Raw genomic sequence first — 25,393 nt, 5'->3', positions numbered from 1 at the left:
TTGACAACCCAATCCCCTTGCATCTCTTTCATTTTTAATCTCAGTGGCACTGTTTTCTTTCTTGAAATCTTCAGTGTCCTCAAACCACAATTCCATATTTTCTCCCACTCAAAGAACACTTTTCTTTTGTCTCCATGAATGGTCTCCCATTTCGATCTGGGCTGTACATGCTTGTATTCCTAAGCTTATGCTATTGGCTTCTTTCTCACTCTCTGAGACTTAATCCACACTCCATTTCCTTTAGGCAGACTCCCAAATACCTAGTGTTGGTGTCATCTTAACTTCAGTGCATGCAGTGGATGGACCTGACAACTTACTGGTCATCTCCACTTAGTTCCACACAAAAGTATGAACCTTGGCATGCCTTAAGATGCACCATCTCCTATCTGGGATGTTACCCCTGTTATATTATATACCTCAATTAACACTAAGACCCAGGAATGACAAAAATTCCACTAACCTTGCCACCACCACCACCACCACCACCACCCCACCACCCCCCTCCACACACACACACGATTTTTAGGTATCTTCTGAGCTTAGTTCCTTTGTGCTTTGTGCCCTTTTTTATACCGCAGTCACTTGTCTAGTTCATGTCCTTCTCTCTGCTCAATGACCAGGTGGTGGCTTCCTTCTGCCCAGCTCCTGCTCTGTCATCTTGGGACTTCTTCTGACCATACTCTTCAATATAACTAAGACAATCCCTAGTTTCCAGTTCATCCCATTCAAAGTTAATGATGAGATTGGCTTCATGATATTCAAAGCGTAAGTTCAAAATCCTTAATATGACAACCAAGACTCTGCAAAATCTGACAGCTTTTCATTCTTCCCACTTTCCTCTTTGACACATCTGTTCATGAACTGACATTCCTTAATCACAAGCCAGTCTTCATTTACCTTTCTGCTTCAATACCATAACCATTTTCTACTTCAGATTAATTCAGTGAGTCGTTTTAAGACATGCCCCTATCAACTAATGGACTTATCACATTCATACGTAGCAAATAGAATGGGACGCTATTGTAAACTTGTCTCCTTACTACGTGAGGTTAGAAAATGAAGTAGGGTTCAAGTGTGTGCCAAAGTGGGATGAGAAACAGTTGAGACCCAATAAGACAGGACAATCAGCTGGTTAGAGTCACCTTTGGCTACACAGTGAATTCAATGCTAGCCTTGGCTATATAGACTCTGTAAGGTGTGTATGCCAGAGGGTGTGGCAAAATAGGGAGAAGAGGGTAGGGGTTTAAGATTAACTAACTAGTCTGTATCCTGTCTCACCAACCTGCTGAATTCACTTAGTATCCCCTCCACCACTGCTCTATCCTCAAGCTTCCATTTGCCCAAAGAAAGCAGCCACCCAAGATAAAAGACAATGTAGAAAAGAAGCAGCCTCATTCTTGGGACAATTGCTTAAACAGTTAGCAATGCCCACCTCTGATGCAGCATCGAGACATATTAACAGGTTGTGCCTGATAGGGAAAATAAGGAGTTCTCGTGACCTGATTTTGCCACTTTGTCAGAGGTATTTGCATAGCTACACACCCATTTCATAATCACCCAAGAAGCTTCCACAGCTCTTCCCAGTGGGAAGCAGACTGCCTTGCCGAAAGTCCTAGTGGTATTTACATTTCCTTCTTAAAATTAGAGTATGTAGCTCTGAGGAGGAATGTTTAATCAGAATGTTTAACTTAAAACCAACAAATATTTTGAACATACAATACTAGTCAAAGAAGCATGGAATATAGTCTCTGCCTTTAAGGAATTTACTATCTGGGTGGAAGACAAGCCACAAACTCATTAAAGTTTTTTTTTAATTATGAGAGTCAAAACAATACAAATAAAAAATGCAAACTTCATCACCATCGCTGAGTGGTTAATTGCCAAATGAGCATTCTGAATTACGGTGATGGAGGGAAAATGAATGTATTCATTACAGCCTTGATCATTCCTGACAAGTAGAGAAAATGAAGGTGAGTTTGGGTCCTTGCCAGAAAAACATATGCTTTAAGATATACACATGTCCAAGAGATGGGTGCTTGATATCAAAGCTGGGAACACTAGGAGAAAAGAAAACATTTGCACAAACAGACAATTCCTTTCTGAGAGTTAGAACTCTTAGATTCTGTTGTTTTCAAAAGAGTTCATTGGTCTGTCTTCCCAATGGATGCTTAAATACATGCCCTATAATTTTCTTATATTGGTCTGTAACAGCATGCTACCTCTTACTCCCAAACCGATGTCCTGACCCACACAGAACCAGCCCCATTCCTTAGCTTCCATATTTATTTCAGAATAAACTTGTGACTCACACAAAGGAATCAAGCTCAGGTCCTGTCATGGATCCTGTCATGGAGGGATATTCTGGGGAGGCCAGGAAGAGAGAGTTTCCATGCTTCACTGTGAGACATGTACTGTGGAGGGTGTGCCTGGCCCAACTTCTTTGCCAGTATGTAGAAGCTACGGCAAGAAGGAAAGGCATGGTGCTGAGTCCAGAGGCAGAGTCCTGATAGCATCATTTGTGGAATTCAGTTGTGCCAGAAACAAAATCCAATTTTGATTTTTATCTGTGATATATACCAGCCAGGTCCCTTCTCTTGCTTAATCCAGTGTGGACTCAGTCCCTGTCATGTGTCAACAAACTGTATGACTTCTGCCACCTGAGAGTCCTTAGTATTTAAAGTCCTTCATATCACCTCACTACAAGTGTCTTAATATAACATACAACAGACTTTGCAAATAGTACTGTACACTGCAACCTTTTATTAATCTGTCTGAGACTTTCACATCAGTTAAGTTCCTGGATTCCCTCTGTAGGTTTCTGAAATAAAACAAGTAAAATAATATGGGTCCAAGTTGATAGTTTCATTGACTGGAACCTAAGAGAGAAGAGTTACTGTGGATCCTGATGGGAGCCTACAAATTAAAATCAGAAACCCAAATTCACAAGATAGCTTGGCACATAAAACACCTGTGACAAAACCTGGTGACTTGAATCTGTTCCTTGGACTCCACATAAATGCAGGAGAGAAGTAATTCCACACAGATCTCATCTGACCACAAACACGGTGGCACATGCCCTCGCCTCATATACACTTCATGCATGCAAAAATAAGTAATTTGTGTAGTTTATCTAATTTGCAAATCAAATCACTCCCTGCATGAGATAGCCAGGGCTTCTGATTGTCAGCCCAATTGTTTCAATAAATATCTATACCAGTTTCCTCCACATACCACGCCCGCGCCTGTCAGCGTGGGGGCATCAGAACTGTGACTATTCCTTTGGCTTTGACAGAACAGATGCATCTTCCTTACTAAAACCGCAAACAAACAAGCAAACACACCTTACGAAGGCAGCTACAGGACCAGGAACATTTTGTTGATTAGGGCTTCTCTGCTCAGAAAATTGCATCTATTAAGGGATAATTGCAAATGATCTGATGGGGCTTAATCTGGCTGGTGGTGATGATTCTGGTGATGCTGATGACAGTGATACTGAGTCGGTGTGAAGAACACTCTGAAGGTACATCAGGGCCAAGAGAACCAAGACACGGAGGTTGAACATCTATGTGTATGCAATTTTTCCTCACCCTTAGCCACATTGGCCCATGGCAGTCACACCTTATGTTAAATGAAGATGTTCTCAGGTAGACTGATGGCAGATAGCCCCACAGGATATCAGATCCCCAGGTGCTAGAAGCCACTAGAGCCTGGCACATAGGCGGAGCTGTTTGACAGTACAACGTCCCCCTTGGGAACACACTAGCAGAGGAATAAAATGAATTTGACAGTATGTACCATTGCTAAGAGGGAGGAAAAAAAACATTTCCCATAAGCAATCATTTGCAAGCCAGGAAGAGAATTCTGTGCTCTTGATAAGGGGTCCCTAGTGACAGTCAGAACTTCGGGTGGATATCCTTAAGTAGATCTTAGATGACAGGATATAGAATGAACATGAACGATGACCCAACATTCTCTACTGCCATCAAGAGCTGATATATCATGAAGACAAAAGTAGCCACAACATATCGTACACTTACCCTTCTTCCTCTCTCCAGAAAGCTTTCACAAGGTGGTTCAGTCTGGGCTTCTTGGAAATCAAAAGTACCTCACACTATGTCCCCCCCTTCCAAAATCTTCAAGAAATAGTATTTACTGTCCCAAAAGGAACTGATATCCCATAACTTACCAAAATGCTTTCAATATTTTTAACTCCATCTCATGACCAACTTCAAATTGGCCATGTATTTTATTCATTCATTCCTTCTGCACAGCTATGTTTATCATCAGAGCTTCAGAATTCAAGCTATGTCAAGCCTTACATCATATCCCAGCACCTCATCTGTGACTTGGCACACAGATCGTTCAATAAAAGGATCGCTAAGTTTGTGGCTCACTCTAAAATGTTATGAGCTCTGAGATCAAAGAATTGGCTAGAGTACACATTTCAAAAGGTTAAAACACCGAGTTCCACATGGTGTCCAAATAATAAAGGGTCACAGAAGACTAGAAAAATTAGAGGTAACCACAAGGGGAAGAGATCTTGAACGACCCCCCGGAATGAGTTTCAGATGGATATATGGAGAAACTGAAACCAATGTGAATCTGGGCTAGCAGTGGTATCTAAACTGGATGGATTGGAAGAACACATCTTTTGATGTCTAATGCAGCATACCTTTCTGAATAGAAAGAAAATAAAGCTAAAAGCAAAACACAAAACTCAGTGTTTAGGATTTCCTTCTACACTGTCATTTCTATGTTTTCAATACGAGTTATTGGGTTCCTACTAGATGCCAGGTCCTTTCCCTGGATGATAGGGACACTGGGTTGAACAAATAGGGCAAATACTATGGCCTCGTGGAGTCTCACTCTTTTTCTGGAGAGTAGACAATACATAAAGTCAGTGACTGTAAGGGAGTTTCACTGTGCTCAGTACTACTAAGAAATAAATAGGGACAGATGTTTGAAGTTCACTGGGATGACCATTTTAAATCAATTGGTCAGGAAAGGGATACAATATGTAAGCGATTATCCAAAGTCATTGAGGTAGTAAGACTCACACCTGAGCATTAAATGACCTCGGAGGACATAGACTAGAAGTAAAATATGCCTCACAAGCCTGAGAAGAGCAGAAACCAGTCCTCTGGAACTGAAGAAGACAGGGACGGACAAGAAGCTAACTGGGGCCAGACTAGAAAGGACTCCTAGACTGTTGTGAATTTTGAACTTCTACAGACTTGCAAGCTATCAGTCCTTCATTGGCTGACACAGAGCATGAAACTGAGAGAGATGAGTTAGCTTGCCCAAGATGATACAAATGGCAGTTAGGAGAGCTGGGGTAAACCCAAGCCTAGCTAGCTCTTCTATATCACCTGACACCACTCTCCCTCTCTGCTCCCATCCTCGGCCACCCCTATTCTCAGTCTTCCAACACAGTGTACATTCCTGCTCAGGGCCCTCACATTATTCCCCTCCATAGTGATCCTTCCTGCTAGTAGTGACCCCTGTTAAGACACAAGCCCCTCAGTGAGACCTACCTGGACCTTCTCCTCTCATTCATATCTCCTCATTCAATCTTCTTCACAAAACTGAATGCAGTACCTCCTTACCATGGTAACTGCATATTAGCTTAGCATCTTCCCTCCCTCTATCCCTCAACTGTGTGTCTAAGCAGCACCTACATATCCCAGTACCTGGCACAGAGGAGACTCTCAGCAGAAACACTGTAGAAGGAACACAGAGAGGCCTTCAGGCATCTGCTGTAGACACCAGTGGCTGTATGAGAGAGGTCTGGGGTGATCTGTTCCCTGCTTGGTTGTGGCACGAGACACTGTCTGTCTCTGGCTGCTCCACCATCTAAGACATCCATCATGTGACTCACCATCCCCCCCTCCCCCAGCAGCCTCTGGAATGAATGTTATTTGGAATAATTGGCCAAGCACTTAGGAAATGCTAAAGCTTATTTTTAAATATGATTAGGACCTGTCTCTTTCTTTCTGGAAAATCACATGTGCTCTTCAGAAACACAAAATAAAATTGCACCCTGAAAAACTAACTTTTTAATCTCATCTTCAGGATTCAATGAGTTGGTTTGGGTAAATCACATATCTCTACTTGGTTGGTAGAAAAACTGAGGCCAGAGCAAGATGAAATGCATCGTTAAAGGCCAGTTATATAAATGAGGGCAGAGACAGGGGAACTAAGAGCAGACACTGTCCTTACCTGATACTCTGCCTCTCCATTTCCAACATAAGAAGAATCTAGAAGGGAATTCCTGCCTTCTTAGTTTGATGTTTTACGTGGCAGGGAGGACCACCAACCATTCTAAGCAGGCCACAGGAAGCCTGTTTCTCTTTAAGAACCCATTAACAAGCTGGCCAAAAGCTCATTCTATTTCCATGTAAATAAATAAGGACAAATTTTCCCACCTCAGCCTCCCAGGGCTGAACCAAAATTCTCTCCCTCTGCACATTTTTGATAACCTGCGAATTCTGGAATACCTCACAGCTAAAGATTTCGTGCTCTGGAAGTCAATAATTCATTGTGTGTGGAGGGGGGGGTGGAAGGAGATAATTAACATTCTCTGGATTGCTTTGGCTGGGAAATAGCTTAGTAAGCATGAGCCCACTTGGGTGTTATATCCATCACGAGGGTAAAATAAATAAAAATGAATGCTTTCGGGGCACTGAGGCTGAAGAGTCTGTCAGGTAGCTTAAGCTAGGGGCAGCCTGAGATGGATTCAGACTTCTGCTTAGGAAAGGGAAGCAGTCTGCCTGTATAGTCTTGAGCTGAGAGTGGACATGTCACAGGTACGGAGGGATCTTGTCTTGATGCGGCTTTTCCTGGGCTTCCCAGCCCTGTTACAGTTCGCATCTGAAATGTCTCCCAGACCCAATATACTACAGGCTTGAGAGCAGCTGGTGGCATTAGTGGAAGGCATGGAAACTGTAGGGGTGCAGGCCTAGTTGGAGGAAGCAGACCCTTGGGGGGGGGGCAGGTCCTTGCAGGGTGTGACTTTTCCCAGGTGCTCTCCCCTTCTTTCTCCTCATACCCTCTCCTTAACTCTCCCCTTCTCCCTCTCTTCCCTTCTCTCTCAACCCCCAACTCTCTCATGTGTCTCTCCCTGTGGGGCAACTTTTCTCCAGCTTCATTCCTGTCAGGATGCTTTCCACTCTGCATCATCCCAAGCGCACAGCAATGGACACGGCAAACCTTGAACTGAGCTGCCTGAGAAACTGATCCTCCTTCCTCCTTTATGTTAATTTTCTCAGCTCTTTGGCCTCAGCCACAGAAAGCCGAAGCACACAAGCCCACACTTCAAGCTTTTCCATGAGCTGTTTTCTAACTTCCGGTTTCTTCCCTGACCTCCTTTATCAAACCTCACAGCTACAGTTGGTCTTCCTCAGGGCACCCTCCCTCTACACAGGAACAATGACATGGGTGAAGGGGGGGTGAGGGAGCAAAACACCGCTGTTGCCTTCATCTCCATCATGGCTAACCTTTCTGAACTGTCTGATGTGCTAAGGTTTATGGTGTGCTAGGAGGACTTTATTTGCATTATTAAGTTTGATACCTCCTGGGATAAATGGCTACTCTTTGGACCTCACAGTAAGCTAGAAATAGTTTTTAAAATGTGTCACATGGTGGGAAATAGCTAATGAAACACATAACCCCATGGGGAATGGTGGAGGCAGCTGGAGAGAGATTGGGTATATTTATGCACAACAGAACCATAAATGGATGCTGGGATATACCTAACCTTTGTGGTTGACGTCATGGGGGAAATGGTTTCTCTGTCTATTAACCAAGATCAAGGAAGGGTACGGCATGACTCTGCCGTCTGGGTGCCCATCCCATGGGACTTCTGTTGGCAGGAGACTGTCAGCCTGTGTTGATAATAGACCATGGATCTATCCCAGTATGGCAGTTCCTGCATTTTATGTTGTTATCATGGGTAGAGAGCTTTTATTTCCATCTGCGACTCTGATTTCTATGCTGATCTGCTGTTACATCAGCATCTTTATTCCAATGTCTATATTCTGGTACTAAGAGGAAAAATGTCACATTTTACTACCATGACTTAAAAAGGAATTTTTGTAACTTAGGGAGTTGGTTCTGTCAGAAAGATTCTTGTTATGTAAGTATACATGAGGCCCTGAGTTCAGTCCTCCAGCAAGTCATCTAAAAATGTCTGGGGTGTCCTTCAATCCCAGCATTGGGGGGCTGAGACAGGAGGATTTCAGGCCATCCAGTCTAGCCAATCTCCAAACTCCATGTTCAGTGTAAAAGAGTGTTTTTCAAAACAAGACAGAGCAGGGTGTGGGGAACAGGGAGATGGCTCCACAGTCAAGAGGGCTGGCTATCTCCAAAGGACTGAGCTGAATCATGAGGACCCACATCTGTGACTCACAGCTGCCTGTTATCCAGTGCCTTCCTCTGGCTTTTGGTGGCACATGCACCTATGTGTACAGACACACACAGACACACACAGACACACACAGACACACACACACACACACACACACACACACACACACACATATATTACTAAATCTTTGAAAGGTAAGACAGAGACATAATTGGAGAAGACACCTAACTCTAGACACACATCCGGAGAAGCCGGGGAGATTACTGTGAAGTGTCTGACCATATGAACTAGTACATGAAATGTTCTTTTCCACTTCCATCTCTTCCAAGACAGCAATCTCTATCCAACCAGTGCAGCCTCCTTCTCTTCATTCCTGCAGGAAGTATTACCATCCTCCTCTGTAAGGCTGATCTTGACGTTGGTGCTTTGCTTTGGGAACCGCCCCCAACAGACTCTTCAAACATTTGACTTTGTCCATCAACTTTTTGCCTGTCCTCATCCCAGATGCCCTTCAATTTTTTCATAGATGCAGTCCAACGTCTCACCTTTCTCACTCTCTCGTCTTGAAAAGGAAATCACCTCCCTTTATCTCTCACCCTTTCCCAGCTACTGTTCAATCTCTTCCTCCCCATCCAAGCCAAGGGCGTACCCTTGACCTTCACTTCTCCACCTTCCACTACTCCATCCTGCACCACATCTCCTCGTGCTCACTTGTGAGACAGCTCCAATCTCATCCTTCAGAATTTCAGGTTTGTTGCCTGGGTTTAATAGGCACATAGTCGCTTAACTGGTAGTGGTCAGGGAAGACCTCCATCTTGATAACTTGCCTATAGATATCCCAACACCACACTTTATTATTCCTTTGATGTCTTCAAGCCCTGCTTCCCTGTTTATTCTCAAACAAACTTCCTAAATTAAACCCTCTGAGTCCATATCATCTTCTTGGGAAATCCAAGGCCATTAGCCAGTCACATTGGTGCCTGCATCTCCAGCATGGGTATTTTATCCTTAGGTCAAGTACATCCTAATACATTTCCCACAACCCTCTAGAATTATGTTTTTAATTTCCTTCTAAAACAGATGATATACTCATTAGCTTAAAACAATACAAGTTGAAGGTTATAAGTCGGTCTCAGTGTGATGAAATGAATGTTCCCACAGAGCTACATCCTCTTTGAAAGTTCCCTAGGATAGTCAACTTGATTCTGACTTTCTAGGGTAGTCTGGGACATGGCTGACTCAGTCCAACTTCATCTTCTATTGTCTCATCTCCTATGGTCCTCCTCCCTCCCTTTCACAAGGACCCTTGTGGTTTCCTCAGGTCCACTCAGACAGTCAAGACCCATCTCTCCATTCAAAACCCATAGTCATAGCTGCAAAGTCTTATTTTAAAAATACATTAATAATATATGAGGGTATCTTTGAGGGGTCATTATTCTATCCATCCTGCAACCCCACCTCAAATTACCCAAATCTTGAATCCTCTTACTCACCAAGGCTCCTCCATCTTGATGATGAATAACCATTCACACCATTGGTCAGCCAGAAACATGGCAACATCCTTAACTGTGTTCCTCAAATCCTTACATATAATCAGCTAATGCATCCTATCAAGTTTCAGTATCTAGGAAATAAACTCACATCTCCCCACCTTAGCACTGGTGCCTTCTGCCACCATTGTTTTAAACATGCCTTTCCCCCGTTGTCCTCCAGTCCTGACTCCCTCTCATTTATGAAAGCTGTCTAAAGGGAATGCTCTCAGATGCAGATGTTAGCTTCTCAAGGTTCATAAAGTCCCTCCTCCAATATCACCACTAACCAGAATACAATCCTGGCCCCTTAGTTATGATATTTTAGTATATATTCATCTTCATTTTCGCTTCCTTACACGACGCTCCTAAAATGTTTGGAATTCCCAGAGTATGATTTGGAACTGATTGTCAGAGGAAGCAGCCCTGGGATGAAGGGGCTGGTCCTTTGAGCTCCAGCCTCTAATTTCCATGGACATTGAGTTCAACCTCCAAATGGCCAATTGTTTGATCAATCATTCGAGTTTTATGACACCTCCATAGAATAAGGAGTGCACAGAGTTTCCAGGCTGGCAATTTCATTCAGATTCTTGGAGGTTAGCATGCCCACATAGAGCATGGATTCATCGTGCAATGCCACACCCTGAGCCTCTCCCTTAGCATCTCTACCATTTGCCTGTCCCCAGGTAATGGTTAGTTCTCTGTGTGAGCCACTTGGGAAATTTTCAAACCAAAGCAGCAGATGGTGGGAGTCCCTTACTGATGCAGGAGTGATCAGTATAGGTGCTACCCTTGGACTTGTGACTCGTGCCTGAAGTAGGACACTGAAGCCTTGGCTTCTGGGTCTTCTTTTCCAGCAACACGTGATTATTATTGTAACCAAGTTATAGGACAGTGTCCAGAGAGCTGGAGAATTACTTAATGTAGGGACAGAACTCACGCATTTGGTGTCAGATGTGTTCCGTGACTACTGTCCAGAGAAAGTGTGTCCTTTTCCTAGCTATAATGATGAGACCCTTCATGATCTGTCTCTCCACTTAACTACTTACCTCGACTGTTACTCTCATCTTAGACTCTTAATGCTGTAAACATAAGGGTATAGCAGGACTATCTCAGACCTGCCAGCGATGCTAATCATGATGCAGAACATTTTTAATATTTTAAGCCTTGGGCCTTTCAGCTAAGGCAGTGTCACATCTACTCTAAACTGACTAATCCTGACACTGCATCCCACCACGTGGCCAGCTTTACCTCTCTGCTCTGCTCCGGTCAGCCCATCCACCTCTGTGTCCCCTGGCTGGACTTCACACCTTTTATTATTCTCTCAGCATCCCTCTGGAGCCTGGAAGATCCACCCTCCACTTTCTGCCCAGCCAGTGGTTAGCAGATCTGTATTACAGACAATGAGATACAATTCTACATTGCCCTAGGCAAGTGAAGAAGAATGAATATTTACAGAATATGAGACCAGTGATGAGCCATAGACATAACAATACCACGATCCTGCTAGCATTGAGCTCTCTGCAAGTACAGCATTAACCATTAGAAATACACAGACGCACCTTCACACAGTGTACCCCTACAGAAGGAACCACTACCCACTCCAGATAAGGCCTTGCGTGTTTGTGCATGTTATTATCCTTCCTCCGAATTACCTTCCCACAAGTGCTTGCTCACCTTTCAGCCTTCCAAACTAGCTCAGCTCCCTGCTGCTTTGGTCTTCCTCGTGTTGTAGATGGTGAAACTGGCCTGGAGTCTACACCCTCTCCTGGTCCCTTGCCCTTTCCTAGGGCGTCACAACTCTTCCCATGAAGAAGTGAAATGAATTTCTGTGCACCTTGATTCCAAAGCCAGTGAGGTTTTGCAGTTCCACACAAACACAGGCACTGAGGGGTTTGTCTTGTTTTGGTTTGGTTTGATTTGTTTTGTGTGCAGTGGGGATAGGGTTAGCTCTGGCTTGGTTTTGTTCTGCTTTACACGGTTGTTCGTGGTTCCCTCACTCTGCTGCTCCTCTGGTGGCCTGGGTCTGTGCTGGGCTTTGCAGAGCAATCTTCCCAACAGCTTGCCCCAGACACTGTTTATTCAACCTGCTCAAGAACTTCATGAACTATTTAGCAATAATGCTCTAACAAAAACAAATATCAAATGCACTTTTGGTCTATCACTAATAAATCTCAACTACTCAAACTCAACCAGAGTGGATCCTCTTGTCTGCAGCTAGGAGGATAAAAGGAAGAGAGAACAGGAAGAGGCAGAGGAAAGTAAACAAGAGGGAACGCAGCAGCTGGTACAGTAACTTCCTGACCCTTTGCGGATGTGGATGTCTTTCTAGTACCGCACAGATATCCATGATATAATACTTTGTTTAACTTCTCTATCATGTGATAAATATTTATTTCACTAAAGCCCATATATATTTACAGACAAAAAAAACACATAAGCAATACATAGCAGTCTTAGTTTCTAGATAAAGGAATGAAGAGATTTTTCTTTCTGATGAGTTTTCATTGTTCTCTTATGAACATGGATGATGGATAAAAACAGATATGCCTCAATTCCTCTGGACCCCACTCTTACTCCCTAATCTGGGATGGGAATAAGTTTATCAGACACATCTTTCCTTGCAAATGGGGTCACGGTTAAAAAAAATCAAATTGATCTAGGAAGGGTGTCTATTTTTACAGTGAAGAAAAATGAAACTTTAGGAAGATGGTATTGATGAACAAACTTAACTATTAATTTATTTATTTTAAAAGATGCTTTATATGTATGAATACTGGCTTGCCTGTATGCATGTGTGCTCCATGTGCATGTAGGAGCCTATGGATCACAGGAGAGGGCATTGGATTCCCTCAAACTAGGGATAGTGAGGGTGGCGAACCACTACATGGGTACTCAGAAGCAAACCCAGATCCTCTGCAAGAGTAGCCAGTGCTCTCAGCCACTGAGCCGTCTCTCTAGATACATTTTATTTTATTTATATGTCTGTATAATATATGTGTGAGTGTACTTGTATATGTGTATACTAGTTTGGTGACACCATTCCTGGGAAGACATGAATAAAAGTCAACTCAACCAGATAGGGAACCAATGACACACAAAGTTCAAATATCATCAAAATTCAACCTGGTGAACCAATAAGTTGTATTAGGGTTCATTATAGGAATATGGGCAAAGGGTAATTACAGAAATAGAAATGAACATTTCTGTTTTACCAAAAGGCCACCTTAGCATGGGTGACAACTCATTAAAGCTGGAAGCCTGGAGAACACACACAAATTACAGGCAGCTTGAAAAGTTAGAGAACATTCTTTTTTAGGCAACTTGGGTGATCTGAGCCTCTTATAGATAGCTCTACTGGTCTCTGCTTCTTCCAGGCATCTTGAGTGGTCTGAGCCTTTTCCAGGCAGCTTGTCTGGAACTGAAGATCCTAGCAAATCTGGTCAGTTTTAGGAACTTCCTGAAGCCTTTGAGTTGTTTACTTCCTAAACATAATAAGCCTCCCTGGATAGGGTGGACATTTTCACCTCCTTTTAGAGCACCCTGTATCTTAACAAGTCTCCCACCAAAAAAAATGAATGCTTATCGTGAAGGAAATTGAATTACAATGTGAGTGTGGGTGTGTATGCATGTGCGGGGGAGTACGTGGGAAGCTAGAGGTTCAGGGCAGGCATCTTCCTGTGTTTCTCTCCACATTGTTTTTGAGACAGTCTCTCATTGAGGCCAAAGGTTGCTCATTCTGGGATTCTGAGGGAATCTGCCGGGTTATAGGCACTCGACCACATGGGCTTCATGGGCTTCGCAGACAGGTACAGATACTTTAAGGACCAGCTGTCTTCCCAGCCCTTAAGCTTAACTCCTTTTAATGTGGTATCTCCTAAGGAACAAATGCTAGGCAATAAAGCCACTGAAATCTGCAGCCTTAGAGTGCTGTTATCTTAACCCCACTTGGGCATTTAATAGCTATATACTCAGTAGAGTCAAATGTTATAAAATACATACATACATACATACATACATACATACATACATATATACAAAAAAAAACCTGAACCTTTCTATGTCGAGTCTAAACGAATATTTCAAAGTCTAAAACTTCAAAATTTAAAATATCCAGGTCCCACACATTTCAGACGAAAGACACCCACTCTGCACTCCCAGGCTGGTATGCATCACGTGTGACCCACACAATTAAGGGCTTCCTGACAAAAGTCACTTTGAAGAGAAAATCTGACAGATAATCAATTAGGGAGACGGAAATTATGCAGGTGTAGAGGAAGTGGGGAAAGTTTGACAGGAAAGTGAATGTCTCAATCCAGAGGGACCAGAGACTAGAGGGTCTGAAGAGTAGAAGAGCATGCAGCTCACCTGCTTGCAGTGAGGGCCCAGGAGGAAGGGTAGGGAGGAGCTAGAGCCAGCTCTTGCAGAGAACCTTGCTGAGAACCTTGTGTATGGTCTAAGCCCACTTCCCAGTTTGAAATCACCCAAATCCACCAATCGCGTCCCTTGACAACCCACCAATCCCTGAGCTCAAAATCCCACCAATCCTCAAACTGGAAGTCTCTACCCCAGAAAACTCCACCCTCAAGAAAGCTATAAAAGCCCCCACATTCTGCTCAGTTCCCTGATGCTTCTCACCCAAGCAGAAGCAGCCACCATCTTGTGTTTCTTCCAGTCTGAGGTTTGTTGTGTGGTGTGACTTTGTAATAATCCTTGACTTCAGACTATCAGGCTACCTGTCCCCTCAGAGTTGTAACGCTTCCATTGGGGAAACCTTTCCTCCTCAAAGCTGTAACACTTACTTTGGACTAGCCAGAGTGCAGGTGCACTAACACCATCCCACGTAGCCTGCTGTGCTTGCAAGAAATGAAGGCAATGAATGAAGGACTGTTCATACTCCAAATGGTACAATTAGTGCCACACTGATGGGAGACCAGGGAAGGCTTGGGAGGGAAGTTGTGTCTGGCTGGACACAGTTCAGTAGATTTTTTTTGTCCTGCAAAGAGAGAAAGGGGACAACTTGGGAAGGTGTCAAGTCTTAGAACTCATTCTAGTAGATTCTGGAACCTTTGTTTTTGGACACTTAAAGCCTAGCATGTGGATGAAGTGGCTCATAATGGCAACAGTTGAAAGGAAGACATGGCAGCTTCTGCCCACTGATATTGGCAGTTAGGAAGCAAGTTGCTTATTATCCAATACTATTCATGCTGCACCTACTGTGTATCGGGTGCTGTTGTAGTTACTAAAAATTCATCAGAGAGAAAAACCAAGTCTGGCATCTCTCATTACATGAGCTGATTTTAGAAAGGATAATATTAGTGAAAAACTGCATAAATCCATGTCAGATATGAAGGTGCCTGTGGGCACAGGGACAGGGTGCTGACACAAGACTGGGAAGGACTGCGCTATTCTGAAAAGCTCAGAAATGGTTTGTTAATGATGGAACAGTTGTGCTAGGGATAGAAGGTTGGGTTAACGTAAAGAGGCATGGGTAGCAGAGGAGGGTGCCTGAAGGCAGAGGAATAAATCTATGTAAACGTCCCTAGCATGAAGGAAGTTAGTACAAAATTAGAATAGTCAGGAGGCATCAAATCATTCAGGGTCTTATGACGGAATACAAGGATTGAGGCCATGTCTTGGGAACAATGGGAAGTTTTGAAGTATGTGTAACCTAAGCAGAATTGGTCATCACATTTCAGTATGCAAGAAAGCATGGAGGAAGTGGAGAGACATGGTCTCTGGTTTATTATTTGTGCAGCTCACCTGGTTTAACCTAGACAATAATTCTGCAAGGTTCTAATCACCGTCTAAGGGAGGAGACCTCTGAGGTGCAGACAAGTGAAGTGATTTGCCATATTCTTAGCTAGCAGCTGAGTGGAAGAAACAGATCCACAGACTCATCAGGCAACAGCAAACAGTCCACATAGCCCCAGGTTCCTCCAGAGGGAGATGAGATTAGTCCAACTAGAAGTAAGCACAAAATAGGATTAAGGGAGCCAGGTGGGTAAAGAGGGATGCCTGAGAAGGGCAAGGAGTCACTGACAAAGTAGACAAAAGCTTAAGAATGACCTCAGAGCACGGCATCAAAGGATCTCCTCTCCTGGAAGTGTGCACAACCCACACTGAAGTGCTTCTAGCCTGGGCAAAACTGTTGCAGGAGAAAAGACTAGAAGAAACCATTAAAGCGATTATGGAAATGTTTAGCTCTGGCAGTGAAACCCTGTAAGCGTATGCACTTTTCCGTCCAGGTGCCCCATACATAGCAGGAGCTCAGTCGAATGAACTAATGATCAAGAAGATGGATATAAAGGTTGAAATGAGACAAGGTGGTGAAAGGCCAAGGCTGGCATTTTTGTTCTGAACCAAAGTTCGGAGTCCTTGGCCAAAACTTGCTTCATTCTGAAACAGATCTTTGAACTATGAATCCACCTGTTGTGGGCTTCCATCTGTGTAAGGACCACACTCCAAGTCGGCGAATTCATCAGCTAGGTTTCAACTGAACCCTTTCAACCTCCCCAGCCCTGCCGAGGCTGTATAGGGGGAAACAGGCACAAGGGAAGAGTAAATGAAGGCCCTATGCCAAAGCAAATATTTTGACGCTGCAGGATTTGGCGAGATGTGAGAATACTGGCTCAGAGGGCTGTAACTCCTAACCAAATGGCACAACATACTATGGTGTTATGATATTAGGTTGTTAATCATGGAAACACTGGCATCTGTTTCCTCAGAAGCTCCCTCCCAGATGGTGCACCCCACTGTTTCTGTTGTCTGGAACAGTGTGAGGTTCCTTCAATGGCTGTAAGCTTCCAAATCAGCCTTTAGACAATGGCAGCCTGTTAATTAAGTGGTCCCTTTGTGACTGCATTTGAAAAATATGTGAGGAGAAGGGTTTATTGAGATGTGAAAAAAAGAAAAAGCAATGGGGAGGAAGGAGCTTTTCCAATACCAAGGCCTGTATGTGAGTATCATCCAGTAGGCTTCAAGAAGAAGGAGATTAGCTTGAGATGTGCAGGCAGGAGCTGGAGAATCACACAAAGCTGCCATCTCTACCCAGTGGACATCTAATCACATGCAGGTTGAGTATAATGAGCAACCCAGCTGCTGTGCCTCACTCTTCTCTTTCCAGTGAGGCAGGCAGGGGATGGAAGCCTTCCAGCTGGTTCTTGGGTGACTTGTTCCGTTTGAGGATATGTAATTGTCCTGCAGGATGCCAGACAGTGTTTTGACTCCAGTGGGGAAGATTGGAGTGGTGGAGCTCCAGAAAAAGGTCTAAGCAGCCTGTGTACTCGGAAGAGCAGACTGGGGGTAGGGGGCAAGTTGATATTAAGTGTGAGTGCTCACACCCAAGAACTTGACTTAGAGACCTAGAGAAGATTCACATCTGACTTGTGAGACTTGGCTCTTCAGTCACCGCTTAGCTCTCTACCTAAAACAGCACACCAGGGAATCAGGCCTCCAGAGAAATGGAGTCTTCAGCAGAAAGTGGAGCTCTGACAGCTCCTGTCCAGTGTCCAGGAAGAAATAAATCAGCCTTGGACTGGATTACAGGACCTGTGGTTTACCAGATGACTTTGTGTTTCCCACTGGTTAAACCTAAATTCACTCTTTCATGCAATACATCTCAATTAGTCATCTGCTGGGAGGGAAGCCCAGTGGTGTCGAGGTAATGACCTGGCAGGTGCACCTTGGCCCCTAAGGGGCATGTATTCCAGAAGACCCATGGTTCTGTGAGCCAAATGGAACCAGATCTTCACTGAAGTCCCAAACCTGCTGAGTACCTGATGTATAACAGCTACTCAGCAAATGTCTAGGAGGGATTTCATGAATGAAAGCTGATTTCCTCTGTCTCCCATATGTCATATGACTTGTGTCTCTGTTCATTTCCTCCAGCTGCCATTCCTGCTTAGTGTTCTGGCTTGAATAGGTGCAAAGAACAGCTATTTCCCAACAGCCACACCTTACTGCTTCATACACTTGCAGACTGTTAATAATTCACTTTTGGGGCTTGGCTTCTTCGTCCACTCATGTCAGTATCTGTCCTTGGTCACCTGGAATAAGAATAGTTTCTTAGCTGGGCGTGGTGGCGCACGCCTTTAATCCCAGCACTCAGGAGGTAGAGGCAGGCGAATCTCTGAGTTCAAGGCCAGCCTGGTCTACAGAGTGAGTTCCAGAACAGCCAGGGCCACACAGAGAAACCCTGTCTGTCTCATAAAACCAGAAAGAAAAAAAAAAAGAACAGTTTATTTTGGAATCTAATGGTCCTGTGCAGTTTGCAAATGTTTTCATTTATATGATTTTTGTTTTTTGTAAGGATGAGCAGAGAACTCCTAACAAGTGTCCAGGCTGCCTTTAGACAAACACTGTCCTTAACCCTGAGCCCCACCCACACTGTACTCTCAACTTTAAACTTTAAACTTGCAACAGATGCAAACTTTCAGAATACCATTCAAATGTAGTTCAAAGAGACCCTTCCCCTAAAATAGGCACTTTGGTGACATTTAAAGTCTTTTTACACTAGCGTGTGTACTCATAGTGATCCTGTACTTACAGTGGGTTATGACAGAGAGGAAATAAACCTGGAAAGCCACAGAAGAATCCAGAAAATTTTCCCTAGGCCAGATCTGTACAGCATAAAACATTTGACCCTAGCTGAGAGACTCAGTAACAATTAACATATTTGTTGTTATTGTTGTTGTTGTTATTGTTGCTACTTTCACAGTCAGTAAAACTCTTACTATTACAGTTAAATTGCTCAGCAAACACTAACCCGACAAATAAGTGCTCCTTCTGTGCAATGTAAGCTCTGATGACGATGTTTTCATGACTACCCACAAACTAAGCCAATCTTTTTGTTTTCATTCATGCTAAGTATCAACAGATGTTCTCTTAAAATATTCACAAGCTGTACCAAGGGGAAGGGTTAGATGGCTAGTAAATCCTAGCACAACAGGAAGAAGCGGAAACTATTTCTTTTGGGGTAATGGGCACAATGCTGTAGTGGGATTTCGTGGAATATCATGCATCCTTGGCTAACTCAACTGACTTTCCTCCCTCTAGTGAGGAAAGATCCTCCAATCAGCAGCTGACTTCCTCAGGGATTTGGGGAAAACTTCTTCCCCCCACCCCCACCCCCACCCCCACCCCCACCCCACTGTGTGTTCAGGTGCTGAGCCTATGGCGTCCTGAACTCATAGCTCAAGCTTCCTACTTCTCCCTGGTCTCCAATTTCTTTTTTCTAGCATGCCAGACTCCCCCCCCCCCCAAAGGGTTAGGCAAATGCCAGAAAGTTTGCTCCAAAAACACTATACCAAAGAATACAGCCTCAAGGTGAGTTATGACTTCTACAGAACACAGATCTCAGCTTCGTGCTGAGTCCCTGTCTAGAAGGAAGTCACTTTGAAGTTTCCATGCTGCTCAGAACTCACCCTTCCATCCATTGCCTAGACTTCCCACCTGGTTCCTGATCCTCTAGCTTTCAAATTCTGTGTATTCCTTGACTCTACAGTCTGTTCAGACTTCCCACCTCTAGAGGTTTCTGAGGTATGTCTTGCCCCACAGCCTAAGTGTTCCAGAGGCATGTGAGTGCTCAAACCCAAGAACTTGACCTAGAGAGTTGGGGAAGACTCACATCTTCCTTCTGCCATGATAAATTCCCAGGCATCTCTCATGAAGGCGGATTGGAGAAGTCTGGCTACAAATTGCTGGTTAAGAAATAGGTCACAACTTGCTGTAAATAGGACCCTGATTGTCCTGATTATTCCGGTCCATGGCTTCAGCACTTTCCCACACAACTGTAGCTACACACACCCTACTTTTCTCCTGATTAGCCCTCCTTGTTAGATGGGAGACATTGAATGGGAAATGGCTGGGACATAGAGAACTGAAGTGTTCATTTTCTCCTCTTACCCTCACTTGTAAGGAGACGGCGTGATTTCTTCTGAAAACATAGAGGAGAATGTAGAGGGGCTTTTTTTTAGTCCCCAAATTAATATAAATTATGTTAGAAGCGAAATCGAGTAGAAAGAATGGAATATTTTCTTCTAACTCCTGCCCATACTCACATGGTCTCCTGCTGCCCTCGTTCCCCTCCGGCATGGTCCAGGTTTTATGAGCAATGAGTCTGCATTGACATATCATAATCACCCATGGTTCATGCTTTACACTAAGGTTCATTATTGTGTTGCACATTCTGTGAGTGTTGATAAATACATAATGACATTTTCCTACCATTATGGTACCTCACCTAATAGTTTCATTACCCTAAAAGTTTCCTAAACTCCATATATCCATTCATCTCTTTTCACATGGAAACCCCTGAAAACCACTAATCATTTAGTACTTTCATAATTTTGCCTTTTTCTGAGTGTCTTAGAGTAAGAATCGATCTTACAGTCTGCATCCATTCCCACTTAGATTTTGCATTCAGTAATATGGATTTAAGCTTATCCATACCTTCTTATGACTTCAAAGTTTATTTCTTTTCATCACTAAGTGCTTTGTCATAATCTAGATACATGACAGCTGCTTATCCAGTCACATAAGGAAGGGTATTCTGTTTATTTCCAAGTTGGGATAATTACAGATAGTCATTACCAATATCTTAAGAATGACATCAGCCAGGACAGACTCTGTTGTTGCCAGGGTAACAACTCCCCAGATCTCCACAATTTAAAAGCGCAAAGGTTTTGCTGCTGGTTTCTGTTTTAGTTTTAGTTATTTTCATCCATTGTAACTTTTTGATGAATGGGAGTAAGCTATAGTAAAATCATATATAGCTCAGAGTGTCAGATACATAACCAACCCAAGACTAACCAAACACGTGAACCTGTAGATAAATTACAGGGAACTTGGAATTGGTACCTCTTTTTGAGCTCTATTCCCCAAAGACTGACTCAGTAAGCTAGGCAGTCACCGGGTTCAAAGGATAGCCAACAAATGGAAGGAAGGAATAAAGGAAGGGAAGGCGGGAGAGAAGGGGGGATGGAGGGAGGGAGGGAGGGAGGGAGGGAGGGAGGAAGGAAGGAAGGAAGGAAGGAAGGAAGGAAGGAAGGAAGGAAGGAAGATTGAATATCTCCTTGTGGGAAGGAGGATGCAGGCTAACATCCCAAAGTCATTTTAAGGAGACATTTTGTTCTTCTCTGAGCCTCTTGGGGAAATGACATGGTGACTAAAAGAATTGTTGATATGTGTTGTCCTTCCCCATTAAAAGGAGCTAAAAAAGCCCTGGGCACCAAGATGTGAACTATTTCCTTCAGGGTAGAATAGAGGCACTAAAAATAGCCTTGGAAAATAAAAAGTTGTAGAGGTCCAACAAGGAAAACAAATCAGAAATAAAGTTGGCACTGAGAAAGAAGACAAACCCTCACAGGCAGTAGGAAAAAGAGGCTATTAGCTTGAACACATAAAAGCAGGTACATTTTTCCCACCCACGGAGCTGCTGGCTGGCATTCCTGCCGTGTAAATCAGCCTCTGGAGAAAAGGAAGATGAGTCAGAGTCAGCCAGGTCGGATTACGTTGTGCCAGGGCACCAAACAACTCCCCAGATCTCCACAGTTTACAAGCTCAAAGATTTTTTCTTTCTCCCTCGCAATGCGTGCCCAGCGTGGACTCAAGACACCCAGGTGATGGGGGTTTCACTTCCTTTTAAACAGAGGACAAAGGTGATGGATGTACTGTTTTGCAGCTCCCCGGAAGTATGGCACATCGTTTCCCCTTTCATTTCATTGGTTGATGCAACCACATGACCAGGGATCTCAAAGTAGCATGAGAGCAAATCGTACCATGTGCCCGAAGAGGGGGGAAATGTTAACTGAAGTAAACAGCTCTGCTGTGGTCTAGGATAAGGAGCCTAGGGAAAATCAGGTAGAGAGAAGAGAGCCGAACAGCAAGTTGGTTTCCTAGCTCTCACCCAAACAGGCAAGAACAGCAGCCCCTCAACCCTGTCCCCCTGGCATAGCTATGACTTTACTTCCTGCAAGGATATCTCAGGGTAAAGAGCCAGGATCATTGAGTCAAGCTGTCATTTGGTCATGTCAGGGACACACCAGTTGTGTGACCTTGCCTGATGCAAGTTATTTAATCTCTCTGGACCTCACCTGAGCTGTGTTAGGTGGATGCCAACAACACCTATTTCACCTGGTAGTTGTGAGAATGAATCATACAAGTGAAATGCTTCAGATCACAGCTGCTCAAACTGGCCTTTGCCCGTAAGCTTTCAAGAGACTGCTAACCCCTATTTCTGACTCAATTGGTCCTAGATGGGGCCTGAGTTCATGTTTCTAATAAGCTGGTGCCAAGGTGACTGGGCCACGGACTTTACATTAGAGCAGAGAGTACTAAGCATAGTTGATAAAAAATGTGTCCTTAAATCTATTCAAGAGACTCCAATAGTTCTTGTCCCCTATGTCAAGAATAGAAGTTACAACTGCCTCTTGGTGCAAATATCCACATCATATGCTTCCAGAGAGAAATGCTTCATGAGGTCTTCTTGGTTAACAGCATAGGTGCTAAAGTCAAAAGACCCAGTTTCTAACAGAGCAATGTCACATGTAAGCCATATAACCAAAATAAGAATTTCCTTTCCCTTCTGTGTGGACATCTGTGAACAAATAACACAGACCCACCTGTTGTAACTCCCTAGATTAAAGATCTCCAGGGAAACACAAGGTTTTTGTTAAGGTTGTTATGCATTGGCCTGGGTGGGAAAGTTGACCTGGCCCATTTATACCACCTTCTTATCGTCTTCTCTATTGTCATGTCCCATCACAGAAATATGAGTGTATTTGCTAGCAAGAAGCCACTTTAGACAAAGTTGAAGATATTAGGTGATGTATGATACTTATATCTATAATATACACATATGTATATAAGTATATGATATTTGTATATACATACATACTTATACATATGACCTTTTTGAAAACTAGAAACAAACAGTTCAGAAACAGATCTAACCTTGTTGGTATTGGAGAAGAAATTGGATACGAAGTAACCCTTTCTCTGGTGCTGAAGTGTAAACAACAACAACAACAAACATATAAGCAAAGCAATGAGCACATACTAAGTGCTCAATAAATAGTTACCAATGAACCCCAAAGAGATATTATTTCTCACAGGTAGAGGAAAGAGAACATGGGAGAGGGTGCCTTTAGGATCCCCCAGAGGTAAGAAAGGATCAAGGGTGTCCTTAGCAATTTTCTACCTCTTCACTTATCTTCCACTTTCTCAAAAAAAAAAAAAAAAAAAAAAAGTTAATTCATGCACCAGAGAGTACAATCAGAATTACTCAATAAAAGCTGAGCTGGGACAGTTGACAAGATCTCCCCTAGGCCTTATAGAGGCAGCTCAGTAGGAACTCCTCCAGCTCCATAGTCATCCAGGAATGTCCCTTTGAATACAATGTCCCTTTGAATACACTGTCTGAAGAGTCTCTCTCAAGCCAAAGACTCTGAAGGGAAATGATGGCTTTTCCCCTCCTTCCTCAGCCTCTCACCTGCTGGGGGAATGTGGGAATCCTGTCATCTTCTGGGGTCTTCATTTTCTTAGGTGAGGATGGGGCAGTAACATTGCTTGTGACTGCTTTACTGAGAGGAGCATATGTAAGCCATCACAGATCTGAACGCACTCAAAAAGTGAAGCGCACGTTTCCCAGGCAGAGTGTAATTATTCATTTGAGAAAGAGGCCTGACGCCACACAGGGCATACGAGTTAGACCCTCTTTTAATCACAATTCTGGTGTCAGTTCTAATAGCACAGGTTTTCACGCTTGGCTCCTCGACCTTCACCGGAGCATTCAGGTTTGTCAATTATGGCCAGTTCAATTGGGTTTTCACAAGAGATGGATTAACCAAACCACTCCAAACCCACTGTCATTGACAGGCGACAGAAGCAAGGTTTTATGGAATTCTTTTTACCCTAATAAATGAAAGTTATTTTTAAAAATATTAGAAAGGGTTAGCAGAGTTGAGAATTTGTCTCTGAATGGAAAAACAAGGAAATTATTATACCTAGGTATGGTGGGGGAGAGAGAGGGTCTTTATTGTAGGTCTGAGCCAAAATACTACCAGGGGCATTTAGAAGAGTCCAAACGGAACTGGTCCATCACATTGAGCTAGGTTATAGAGTGGCAAGGGTTTGAGAAAGAAAGAGAGGGGCAAAAGAGAAGCCAAGAGAACAAAAGCCACACAGACAAAATTGCTGGGTTATAAAGGAAAGAGAGGCTTGGGGAAGGAAAGGGAAGCACATACACTGTTTAAGTTTAGGGTAAGATGCTGGTACACCAGCTAGGATAACTCTGTAACAGGTACTTAAGATGCTGAGAGATCCTGGGAGAACCTGGTACTCACTGTCCTCTCTGATATGTTAAATAGGCCATTTGTCCTGGGTTTCTTTGAGATCTGACATTCCAGCCTTTTTGTTGTTGACAACATAATCTCTTCTATAACTACCTCCTGCTGAAATTGGGAATCCATTGTTGGGTCCCAGGATGGCTGGAATGATGGCCAAAGCCAAGAGAGAAAAAAGTGCAGGCTGGGGGACAACTGTTTAATCACTGTCCAGGTTCTATGGGACCACCTGGGGCTAGGGAAGTGCAGACCACTTTGGAGCAGTCTGTGATGTTGGACCACCTACAGCTAACTACCTTGGAACCATTTTGGATGTAGGGGCTCAAGTTGGTTGGGAATTCTGTCAGAAGCACCTAGAGCTTGAACATTTGGAGTAGTTTGCAGTCTTCAGTTGATTGGAAATCTGTTTGGACAGGTATAGACCAGGAACAGAAAATAAAGTTAAGGAGTTAGGGAAAATCTTTATCTTGGGTGTACACTTGAAACTTATGGGCCTATCATCCTGGTAGTTGGGAGAGGGGAGGAGTCTCAAGATCAGGGGAACAGAAAGATTCTGCCTTTAGGAATAGGCAGGTGGAAAAACTTAAGTTGTTGACTGAGAGGAATAATTTTCTGGAGTCCATCTGACCTGTGAGAGGTAGATCCAAGAAAACTCCCTGAAGCTTACACGAACTTTTTAAGTTTACAAGAGAGATAAAAGTTTTAGCTATATTATTATACCTATGAGTCTACTTTCTCTACAATGCGGATTACAGTATGGGTTATGAACAGAAAGGCATTTCCACAAACCTGCTGGACAGCTCTTGGCAACTTGCTGACCTGTCTCAGCCATTGTGCCTTCATCTTTAAGATATGAATAATTAGTGCTATCTTCCATACACGCTCTATGGTATAAATGTAGGCACAGAATGTTCAGTTTCAATTCCTCTTGTATCTAAAATTCAATTACATGTCCTACTCAAATTCAATAGAAGCAAGTGGATCTCTGTGCTGCAGGAAGGTGCTAGTTCCCTTTGACACACCTGGTAAGGGGCAGCATAGCACAGTAAGCCTAGCAACAATAACCACAGCATTCATTTTTCTCTATGCTATAATAAAAAAATAACCTGGAAAGAAGCAACTTAAAGGAGGAAGGATATACTTTGGTCTTAAAA

General features: G+C 43.5%; 1 long non-coding RNA gene across 2 annotated transcripts in view; it reads right to left on the bottom strand.

The window, feature by feature from the left end:
• Positions 1-25,393, bottom strand: part of Gm12153 — a 175,899-nt gene that overhangs the window by 115,101 nt on the left and 35,405 nt on the right. For both annotated transcript variants that reach the window (XR_388596.1, XR_388595.2), the window contains exons 2-3: positions 15,658-15,858; positions 14,697-14,890 (exon numbers count right to left, since the gene is read on the bottom strand). This is a non-coding gene — a long non-coding RNA (predicted gene 12153). The remainder of the gene's footprint in view (positions 1-14,696; positions 14,891-15,657; positions 15,859-25,393) is intronic.

This window comes from Mus musculus, chromosome 11 (assembly GCF_000001635.26).
Source record: "Mus musculus strain C57BL/6J chromosome 11, GRCm38.p6 C57BL/6J".
Taxonomy (NCBI): domain Eukaryota; kingdom Metazoa; phylum Chordata; class Mammalia; order Rodentia; family Muridae; genus Mus; species Mus musculus.
This window is presented reverse-complemented; position numbering and strand designations above follow the sequence as displayed.